The sequence below is a fragment of the Mandrillus leucophaeus genome, unplaced genomic scaffold (assembly GCF_000951045.1).
Source record: "Mandrillus leucophaeus isolate KB7577 unplaced genomic scaffold, Mleu.le_1.0 Scaffold97, whole genome shotgun sequence".
In the NCBI taxonomy this organism is placed as follows: Eukaryota; Metazoa; Chordata; class Mammalia; order Primates; family Cercopithecidae; genus Mandrillus; species Mandrillus leucophaeus.
Window position 1 is genome coordinate 1,280,037 of NW_012110585.1, and position 12,109 is coordinate 1,292,145.

Below are 12,109 nucleotides of genomic sequence, written 5' to 3' on the forward strand. Positions count from 1 at the left end.
TTTAAGCAATTCTCCTGCCTCAGTCTCTTGAGTAGCTGGGATTACAGGCACCTGCCACCAAGCTCAGCTAAGTTTTGTATTTTTAGTAGAGATGGAGTTTCACCATGTTGGCCAGACTGGTCTTGAACTCCTGACCTCAGGTGATCCGCCCACCTCGGCCTCCCAAAGTGCTAGGATTACAAGCGTGAGCCACCATGCCAGGCCTTGGTGGACGATATTCTTAATGAAAGGGTCTGGATGTGTGTAAGCCTTCCCATCAGTGGGTTGTGCTTGTCAGCAAGGCTACACCTTCTGGTGCTAGGATTAGAGCAGAGGATCTTGTTTGTTTTTGTGATCAAGATTAGATAGAACATGATTTGTACCAGGTCACACAAATGTTTCTAAACAATCGTGTAACGCTTAGAATGAAACTTGGGGGTTGCCTGCATTAGAGAAAGGGCAAGTGTGTTTTATGTGTAGGAACAAGGGTGTGTGTGGATATGTGGGGTCACCAGAATTGTGGCAGAGAGTGTTAGTTGTCCTAATATTTGATCTTCCCTTCTTCAATAGTGATAGACTTTCAATTGTTCATAGGTAATTGTCCACAGAACCAAGACAATATTTTCACCAGGCTCTTTTGCAACTAACGTGTGGTCCTTTGACTAAGTTCCAAAGGACAAAATATAAGCATAATTAATATGCATGACTTCAGGATGTGACCTTATAGAGAAATACATAGTCTCCCTTTTACTGTTTCTGCCTTTCCATTGACTGAACGGTGTGTGGAATGGGGAGGTGTCTGGAACACGGCAGTGAGGGCAGCATACGAGGAACGATAAAACTGCAAGACAGAAAAGCCCTAGGTCCTTGATATCTTTATATTAACCTCAGAGAGAAATATGTTAACTTCTACCTCACTTAAGTCACATATATTTAAGGCCTATTTTATTCCCAATCAAATTTTAATTGTATTTTTTCCTCTTTATTTTTTGTAGACATGGGGTCTCACTGTGATGTCTGGGCTGGTCTCAAACCCTTGGCTTCAAGTTATCCTCTCGCCTCAGCCTCGCAAAGTGTTGGGATTACAGGTGTGAACCATTGCCACTGGCCGTTTTTGTCTTATTTTCAAATCTTTATCCTAAAAAAAAGAAAACATGCCAAGAAATGAGACAGATTCTACAAAGGGTGAGATGTAACAAAATCTGGGAGTTTGAGAGGAAAATCCTGGAGGAAGGGAAATTGAACCTCTGACCTAAACAATGAATGAAATTAGTTAAGAAAAGTTCTGAAATGGGAACCGGCATGGTGTGTGGAGGTACTAAAAGAAGAATGGAAAGAGAAAAAAGGTAGTTTGTGCTAAATCAGGAGAGAGAAATATAACCCAGATCATCCTGAAGGCATTAAGGAAGGTAAAGAGGAAAAAAAGTCAAAAGTGATGCCCATATTTTTGACCCAATCAACTGCATGGGTTGTGAAGTTATTTACTGAGAAAAGAACCACCACTCTGGACACGGTGGTTCCCGCCTGTAATCCCAATACTTTGGGAGGTTAAAGTGGGAGGACTGCTTGAATCCAGGAGTTGGAGACCAGCCTGGACAATATGGCAAAACCTCGTCTCTACTAAAAAATACAAAAATTAGCTGGGTGTGGTGGTGAGTGCTTGTAGTCTCAGCTACTCGGGAGGCTGAGGTAGGAGGATCACTTGAGCGATAATTGTGCTACTGCACTCCAGCCTGGGCGACAGAGGGACATCCTGCCTCAAACAAACAAACAAAAAAAGAAAAGAAAAGAAAAGAAAAGAAAAAAGAAAAACAGAAACACCAGAGAAGTGGCAGGTTTGGGGAGGAAGATGATGATTTCACTTTGGATATGTCAAGTTTGTGGTGTTTGTGAATAGGCAAGTAGTTATGTGGCTCTGGTACTCTGAATTAAGATCATGGGTAGAAACATAGATTTTGGAGTCATTGGCTACTGGATGGTAAATAAAGCTAGATGAATGGATAGAATACCTAGAGCAAGAATCTATACTTTGAAAAGAATATAAAAGTTACAAACAGGGCCTAAGATCCAAGTCCTGAAAGAATTCCGGAATTAAATGATTGGATATAAGAGGGGGAACTGATCAGGGAGATTGAGAAGAAATGGCCAGAGAAAAAGGAAGGAAGCAGGCGAGTTTGCTGTCATGGAGACCAAAGGAAATGAGTGTTGCAGTAAATAAAGAATAGTCAGCTGGGCACGGTGGCTCACGCCTGTAATCCCAGCACTTTGGGAGGCCGAGGCGGGCGGATCACGAGGTCAGGAGATCCAGACTATCCTGGATAACACAGTGAAACCCCATCTCTACTAAAAAATACAAAAAATGATCCAGGTGTGGTGGTAGGCATTTGTAGTCCCAGCTACTTGGGAGGCTGAGGCAGGAGAATGGTGTGAACCTGGGAGGCAGAGGTTGCAGTGAGCCAAGATCTCGCCACTGCACTCCAGCCTGGGTGACAGAGCAAGACTCTGTCTCAAAAAAAACAAGAATAGTCAGCAACGCTGGATGCTGTTAAAAGGTAAGTCAGATGAGATTTGATAAGCGGCTATTGGGTTTAACCACATGGGGATAACTAGTGACCTCAGTGGAGAAGTAGACGTCAGTGGAAATTAGGGTAGGTTGAATAGTGCGTAGATACGTGAAAAAAGAGACAATTCTTTCAAGAAGTTTAGCACCAAAGAGGGCGGGAGAAAAGATAGTGCAGCAGCCATAGGAATTCTGAGGTTGAAGGAGGTGTTTTGTTTGGCTGGAGGGCTTTTTAAATTGGAAAATTTTGAGTCAAGCTCATTTAAATGCCAAAGGGAAAGGTCTACGGAGGAGGAAAACATTGAAGAGACACAACAGAGAGTGGATAATACAAAATTCAAGATTCCTTGGAAGGTAGGAAAGGAGGGGAATTGAGGGAGAATGTGGTGGTGTCAACCCAGAAAATGAAGGTGGGAGGGAGGAATGGATGAAAGGGGAGGGACTAGGACTCAGGTGAGGCAAGGGAGGTACTCACTTCAGGCACAGAATTTAAGGAGGCATCCCCCAAAAATCAGTAACTAAGATAAACACTTTACTGTAATTTTTTTTTTTTTTTTTTGAGACAGCGTCTTGCTCTGTCGCCCAGGCTGGAGTGCGGTGGTGTGATCTCAGCTCACTGCAACCTCTGCCTCCCAGGTTCAAGCGATTCTTGTGCCTCAGTCTCCCAAGTAGCTGGGATTACAGGCATGCGCCACCACGTCAGTTAATTTTTGTATTTTTAGTAGAGACAGAGTTACACCATCTTGGCCAGGCTGGTCCTGAACCCCTGGCTTCTAGTGATCCTCCTGCCTCAGCCTTCCAAAGTGCTAGGACTACAGGCATCAATCTCTTAATACATCAAAATTAATGTTAAAACTGTATGATGAACAAAATATCAGCATATTAAAGACACGATCAGATGTAAGCAGGTAGATTTGCCAGTAAAAAGCTAAAACTGTTTTCTTTGTGAAGCAGGAGGCGAGGTTGTCTGGTGAGAGTACGTGGGAAAGGAGATGGGAGGTTGGAGGTGAGAGCAGAGAAGGTTTGCTGCAGAAGTTGTGGACAGAGGGAAGACAAGACAAGGAGAGAAATCTGACGGCTGCCAAGGAGGACTAGCACCCACGTAGAGCAGGTGGCCCTTAATTCTTCACATCACTGATCTGGCCATTGCATGATCTCTAAGGCCTCTCTCAGAACTCAGAGAAAGTATGAAGAAGGAAAATAGATTTATGATCATGGTGGGTTTAAACAGGGAAAAAAGTTGAGGATATTGGCAAGGGATTTATGATAGTGGACCACAGAAGCTATGATAAGTTATGATAACGGGCCGTTGAACCTAAGCCAGCAAGGGAATAAGCCAAACATGAGAAATAAACTAAATCAAATGTGAAATGATAGCTCTGAAATAGAATGTAAATGCCAAATGTTATGGGGTGAGTTGTGTCCCCCTAAATTTATGTGTTGAAGACCTAACCCCCAGTACCTCAGAATGTAACCATATTTGGAGTAAGAAATAAAAATAAAATCCTAAATCCCCTAAGGCCAGATGTGGCCGCTCACACCTGTAATCTTAGCACTTTGGGAGGCCAAGGCAGGCAGATCACTTGAGGTCAGGAGTTTGAGACTAGCCTGGGCAACATGGCGAAACCCTTGTCTACTAAAAATACAAAACAATGAGTTGGGCATGGTGGCACACGCCTGTAATCCCAGGTACTCGGGAGGTAGAGGCAGGAGAATTGCTTGAACCCTGGAGGTGGAGGTTGCAGTGAGCCAAGATTGCGCCACTGCACTCCAGTCTGGGTGACAAAGTGAGACTCTATCTCAAAAAAAAAAAATCCTAAATCCCCCAAACTACTGTACTGAACGGACCCCTTTCCAGTCAAGAAGACCCCAGAGAAACCTTAAAACAGAGTTCCAGGACATCTCGGGACAGCAGGTCAGACATGTCTCAGTCTGCCCCTTCCTTATTAAACTTTAACCAGAATCTCTCCTAAGAAGTAAGCAGGAACCAGCTGTGGAAGACAAGAGCAGATGACTTACTCTGTTACTGCTGTTAGCCAATTGTCTGAGGCCATGATGACACTTCCCTTTACTCTTTACAGTTTTTACATGACAGCTCACCAGTTTCACAATGCATACCTTCCTTATCAGAGACTGTTGATGATGGAGATGCTCTGGCCAGTCTACGGAGGATGCACAGAGGATTTTCGTGTCCTCTGTTTCACTTTCTGATGTCAGAAGGCTGAAAACTCCACACTCAGATTATGCTAATGCTGCCATTTGTGTACATATGACCCATGAAGAGGTATGAAGCTCAGGTGCACACGCATGTTTCTCCTTTAATAAACATTAATGATTCCTCCTATAGCTTATTAAATATGTATATTTGGCCACTACGCTCAGCATACATTCCTGTCTTATGCTTCCTTCCCTCAAAGTACCTATTTCTGGCTTCTGGCTGGAGGCTACACTTCCCAGCCTATCAGAATGGCAGCCTGCAAGGATGCATAACTCTAACCCTTTATGAGAGATAAAGCTCTCTTTTCTATACTTATGAACCTTGTCATTCTTCAGTTGGCAGGAGATTAGGTCATTAAAGAGATGATTAAACTAAAATGAGATGGCCTGGCACAGTGGTTCACGCCTGTAATCCCAGCACTTTGGGATGCCGAGGCTGGTGGATCACCTGAGGTCAGGAGTTCAAGACCAGCTTAGCCAATATGGTGAAACCCCATCTCTACTAAAAATACAAAAAATTATGCTTTTTATCATACAAAAAAAGGAGAATCCTCACCTAGATCTATTACAATGAAATTTAAGAACACCAATGACAAAAAGAAAATTTGCAGACTCCAGAGAGAAAGAACAGATTATCCATAAAAGAGTAAGAATCATATCGACATCACACTTTTCAAATAAACATAGGATACAGGAAGAAAATAACGTTTTTAAATGATTGAGGGAAAAGACTTTGTAACTTGCAGAAACCATTAAACTAAACAGAAAAGCTTTATACACGTTTCCCATGAAATCAGCACAGCACCATTACTATTAATATATTACAAAGTCTCAGTCAGGTGCGGTGGCTCACGCCTGTAATCCCAGCACTTTGGGAGGCTGAGGCAGGCAGATCACAAGGTTAGGAGATCGAGACCATCCTAGCTAACACAGTGAAACCCTGTCTCTACTAAAAATACAAAAAAATTAGCCGAGCATAGTGGTGGGCACCTGTAGTCCCAGTTACTTGGGAGGCTGAGGCAGGAGAATGGCATGAACCCAGGAGGCGGTGGAGCTTGTAGTGAGCAGAGATTGCGCCACTGCACTCCAGCCTGGGTGACAGAACTAGACTCCGTCTCAAAAAAAAAAAAAATGATAATATAATATATATATATATTTTACAAAGTCTCCTGGCCAATGTAATAAGAAAAGAAAAAGATATAAAGGGTATAAGGAAGGGCAGGGCTAAAACTGATTATTTGCAGAATTTGATAATTTTAGAAAAAAAGCAACAGAATAATAAAACTATTAAAATTTACAAGAAAGTTTAGAAATTATCCAGAATGTTCTGGGGATTAATAAACAAAGAATGTTTAGAAATTAAAAACCATCAGGAGTGGGAGACCAGCCTGGCCAACATGGTGAAACCCTGTCTCTACTAAAAATACAAAAAAATTAGCCGAGCGTAGTGGTGGGCACCTGTAGTCCCAGTTACTTGGGAGGCTGAGGCAGGAGAATGGCATGAACCCAGGAGGCGGTGGAGCTTGTAGTGAGCAGAGATTGCGCCACTGCACTCCAGCCTGGGTGACAGAACTAGACTCTGTCTCAAAAAAAAAAAAAAGATAATATAATATATATATATTTTGCAAAGTCTCCTGGCCAATGTAATAAGAAAAGAAAAAGATATAAAGGGTATAAGGAAGGGCAGGGCTAAAACTGATTATCTGCAGAATTTGATAATTTTAGAAAAAAAGCAACAGAATAATAAAACTATTAAAATTTACAAGAAAGTTTAGAAATTATCCAGAATGTTCTGGGGATTAATAAACAAAGAAGGTTTAGAAATTAAAAACCATCAGGAGTTAGAGACCAGCCTGGCCAACATGGTGAAACCCTGTCTCTACTAAAAATACAAAAATTAGCTGGGCATGGTGGTGCACACCTGTAATCCCAGTGACTTGGGAGGCTGAGGTGGGAGAATAGTTTGAACCTGGGGGGCGGAGGTTGCAGTGAGCCAAGATTGTGCACTGCACTCCAGCCTGGGTGACAAAGCAAGACTCCATCTCAAAAAAAAAGAAAAGAAAAAAGAAAAAGAAAGAAATTAAAACCAATTTTTTGTCTTTAAAATTTTAATTTCTTTTACATCAAAGGCAAGCTTACATAGAGTGAAACGCATAGATCTTACATGCATAATTCAATGTGTTTTGATAAATATATGCATTACATAACCACTATCCCAATTAAGACGTAGAATATTTCCAGGACCTGGAAACTTCCGTTGTGTACCTTTCAAGTTAATCCTCAACCCCTAACCCTAAGCTGAAGCAGTCACTATTGTGAATTTCTATTATCATAGATTAGTTTGGCCTATTCTCGAACTTCATATAAGTGGAATTACAGTATGTCTTCTTTTGCATCTGGCTTTCACTCAAGATTTTTCCAAATTCATCCATACTATTGTACATATCAATAGTTTATTATTAGCTGGGCCCGATGGCTCACACCTGTAATCCTAGTACTTTGGGAGGCTTGGCCAGGCGGATCACTTGAGCTCAGGAGTGCAAGACCACCCTGGGCAACACGGTGAAACTCCATCTCTACAAAAAATACAAAAATTAGCTGGACGTGGTGGCACATACCTGTAGTCCCAGCTACTCGAGTGGCTGAGGTGGGAGGATCACCTGAGTCCCAGAGGTCAAGGCAGTCATGATCCTGCCACTGCACTCCAGCCTGCATGACAGAGTGAGGTTCTGTTTCTTAAAAAAAAAAAAAAAAAAAATGCTTATTATTGTATATCAAGGAGTATTATGCCATTACAGGGATACATCACATTCTAGTTATCCATTCACCTGTTGATGGCAATTTGAGTTAATTTCATTTTTCAGCTATTATGAATAATGCTGCTGGAAATATCCATGTCCAAGCCTCCACCTGGATATTCACTTTCACTCTTCCTGAGTGAATACCTAGGAATGGAATTGCAGGGTGATAGGGACGATGTATTATGTTTATTTATTCATTTTTGAGATGGAGTCTCTCTCTGTCACCCAGGCTGGAATGCACTGGCGCTATCTAGGATCACTGCAACCACTGCCTCCCACGTTCAAGCGATTCTCCTGCCTTAGCCTCTTGAGTAGCTGGGACTACAGGTGTGCGCCACTACGCCTGGCTAATTTTTGTATTTTTAGTAGAGACAGGGTTTCACCATGTTGGCCAGGCTGGTCTCAAACTCCTAACCTCAGGTGATCCACCCTCCTCGGCCTTCCAAGGCGCTGGGATTACAGGTGTGAACCGCCGTCCTGGCTCTTTTTTTGTTTGTTTGTTTCTAATCTGGTTGTCTTTTGTTCTTTGTTTATTTAACTTAAAAATCAATAATGTTTTATGTAATGGTATAAAATAATTTACCGTTCATAATGGCAAAAAAACCCATAATGTATCTAAGAATTCCTGGTTACGAATGTACAAGATATCTATGGAGAAAATTGTGAAATGTTAAAGATCATCATAAAAGACAATCTGAATTAGCAGTTCTATATTACAAGAGGATAATTTGTCATTTCTCTTCAAATTAATCAAGTGAATTCAATCTTAATGTTTTTTTTTTTTTGGATTGGATTGGATTGGATTTTTTGAAGAGCAACAAATTTGTCCTAAAGTATACATGAAAGATTAAATATCCAGAAATAGCTAAGTCAGTATTGAAAAAGAGGAGTAAGAGGAGGAACATGTTTTATAAGATATGAAGACATATTGCAGAGCTGAGTAATAGAAAGCAGTGTGGACAGGGTATAAGAACAAATACCGGAGACCAACAGAACAGAGCAGGATGCTCAAATACAGACCTAAACATATTGAATTATCTAACACGTGGCATCAGGCAGCAATGGGAGACAGCTTAGAAACAAAAGGCATTTTGCTGGGATTACAGGTGTGAGCCACCACGCCTGGCCTTGCAGTAAATTACTGATAAACAACCCAGGAACTGCCTCTTCTTTCCTTTAAAAATTCACTTGCAGCTGCTACTAATCTGAGTATACCCAGGGCAACTTGAATCTACACTTGCAATCCTCAAGTTTGGCCCAAATAAACTCTCTACTTATATTAATTTTGCCTTAGCTTCTTCCTTTTAGGTTGATTATTTCATGCATGTTTCACCTTGTTCAATCTTTAATTGCTCAAACCAGAGTCTAAAGACAAAATAAGTTACTGCACGGTAGTAATTTTCACGTAGCTATTTTCATCTGGCTTTGATTTTTTTTTTTTTTTTGACTATTTTTTGACAGACTTTGACTATTTTCGCCTAGCCAGGATTTTTCAGAAGGGACATTCTTTAATTGTCTTACAATCCAATTTCCTCAGAGAAACTTCTTGGAGTTTCCCCAGCACGGTTGCTCATCATAGGCTTCATGGACAAAAGCCTCACTATTTATTAGATTCTCTTCTTCTTGGTCTTTTTCTTTATGGCAGTTCAAATTTCTTGATGCTGCTGCACTAGTTCTAGAAATCAAAGAAACAAAGTCAAAAGAGTTGTTTCTTGAGATAGAAGCTGAGATGGAGGTATGTACGGTTAGAAAGGATTACTTATCCCCATCAAAGATTATTGTTATTGGAATTATACCCTATCTCAATTGCCTATTTAACAAAGCAAATAATCTAGAATGGGCAAGATTTGAGACAATTATGATTCGTTACTAAGTGTTCACTTAACTTCCATATTGGCATATCTTCTGAGTAGATGGATTCAGGGCAACTTTAATCTATGCTCCCGGGTTGCAATCCTCAAGCCTGGACCAAATAAACACTGCTTATATTAATTTTGCCTCAGCTTCTACCTTTTAGGTCAATAGTATTAAGCCTCTTTAAGTGGCCTATAGGTAACTGAAGCTATATTCAGTTTTTTGTGTGTGTGTGCCATTTTGTATCGTTTCTGTTGCTGTCTTTAAATTCATTAATCTTTTTTTCTGCATTGCCTAATGTGCTACCAATCCCATCCAAATAAATTTTTATTTCAAATATTTTTCACCTCCATCCAGAAATTTGATTTGTTTCTTTTCAAAAATCTTTCCAGTTTCTCTCCTATTATGTCTTCCTTTAAATCTCTGAGCATATTCATAACAGTTGTTTAAAATCCTTGTCTGTTAATTTCATCATTTTTATCATTCTGGAGTTTGTTTCTATTAACTTCATATTTTCTTACCACTTGGTCAGCCTCTCTCTCTCTTCCCCTCTATCTCTCTCTCTTTTGAGACAGAGTCTCACCCTGTCACCCAGGCTGGGTTGCGGTGGTGCAATCGTAGGTCACTGCAACCTCGAACTCCTGGGCTCAAGCAATCCTCCCACCTCAGCCTCCCCAAGTGCTGCGTGTCTCTTAATTTTTGACTGGATGTCTCACATTTTGAATTTAATGTTGTCGAATCCTGGATTTTAGTCTTTCAGAGAGTATTAGACTTTGTTCTTACAGGCAATTAGGTTACTTACAGAGCAGTTTGATCCTTTCAGGGCTTGTTCTAAGGCTTTTGAAGAGTCTACAGTAGCTTATACTCTGGGTCCTGCAGTCTAGGGCTATTGTATCTCACTAAGGCATGACGCTTTTGTAACTGCCCAAGAGTTTCATCTTGCTCACTGCCTAGAGAGTCGATTTATCAAGACAGGCGAATTGCAATAGACAAAGTAATTCATGCAGAGCTGGCAGCACAGGAGACCCGAGTTTTATTATGTAAATCAGTCTCCTTGAACATTTGGGGATCAGAGTTTTTAAGGATAATTTGGTGGGTGAGAAGCCAGTGAGTCAGGAGTGCTGATTGGTTGGGTAGGAGGTGAAATCACAGGGAGTCGATGATGTCCTCTTGCACTGAGTCAGTTCCTGGGTGGGGGACACAAAATCAGATGAGCCACTCTATCAATCTGGGTGGTGCCAGCTGATCCATCAAGTGCAGGGCCTGCAAAATATCTCAAGCAATGATCTTAGGTTTTACAATAGTGATATTATCGCCAGGAGCAATTTGGAGAGGGTTAGAATCTTGTACCTTCAGCTGCATGGCTCCTAAATCATAATTTCTAATCTTTTGGCTAATTTGTTAGTCCTACAAAAGCAGTCTAGTCTCAAGGACAGGGTTTATTTTGAGAAACGGCTATCACCTTTGTTTTAAACTATAAGCTATACACTAAGTTCCTCCCAATGTTAGTTTGGCCTACACCCAGGAATGAATAAGGATAGCTTGGAGGTTAAAAGCAAGATGGAGTTGGTTAGGTCCGATCTCCTTCACCGTCTCAATGATAATTTTGCAACGGCAGTTTCTCTTCTGAGGTTTCTAGTGCATGTTCCATGGTATTCAATAATCTCTTCACTCTGGTTGCTGGGAGCTCAAATGATTCCCAGTTCTGTGTGAGCTCTCATCGTTTGGTGTACTGCTCCCCAATAATTGTTCTTTCCTGGCCTTGTGGAGTTTCACGTTTTTTACTCAGTTAAAGATTCAAAGGTACTCCTAAGCAGATTTCTGAAGCTCTTTTTCCATGTAATTCCCTCCTCTCCAGAATTCTGTCCCACAAATTCCAACCAACTTGGCCTACGCCAATTTCCTCAACTCCAATCCCTGTCTTCTCAACCTGGGAGATCCCAGGTTTCCATTTGATTTCCCTTCTCTGCACCACAGACTGGAAATGGCCTCTGGGCAAAAGGGCAGAGTGATATAGGGCTCCTTTCGTTTCTCTTCTCTCACGTAAAACAATCCACGGCTGCCTGTTGTCCAATGTCTGAGGAGTTGTTTCCTACATCTTGTTCCGTTTTCTAATTGTATACAGTGGGACACTAAGTCAAGACCCATTTTCTTTTCTTGTCCAGAAGTGTAAGTTTTAGGAAACTCCTTACGGAAAATGTGAATTGCTTTATTATTTTTTATGGTTGAAAACATCTTTCTCTATGACACCTCCCCACTTACCCTGCTTTTTTCTTCTCAGTAAAAGCTGACGCGATCATCCGTTCCGGTGCTACCCTCTGGTGTCCGGACTAGATCCTTGCGCAACTTCAACCCGCGCTAGTTCCGCCCACGGCCGGCCACGCCCCGTCTTCTCACCGGCGCGCCTCCCTCTTGTTCTTCCTCCCTCCCCTGTGGACTGCGGCGCTGGCGTTCCGTGCACGCCGGCTCACTGCGCCTGCGCGGCGTTTGGACGCCACACGCTCCCGGAAGTAGGAGGTGGCCGCTGGAGTTTGTGTGGCCGCCGCCGCGGGAACGCGAGCCCGGTAATTTTTCAACGGAGAAAGGCGAGGCTCTCGGGCTCGGCCGAGTGAGAGTGAGTGAGTGTCCGGCTCCAGCAGCTCTCCTCTGGCGTGACAGCCGGCATGGAGGAACCACAGAGTAAAGAGCCTGCCAGCGA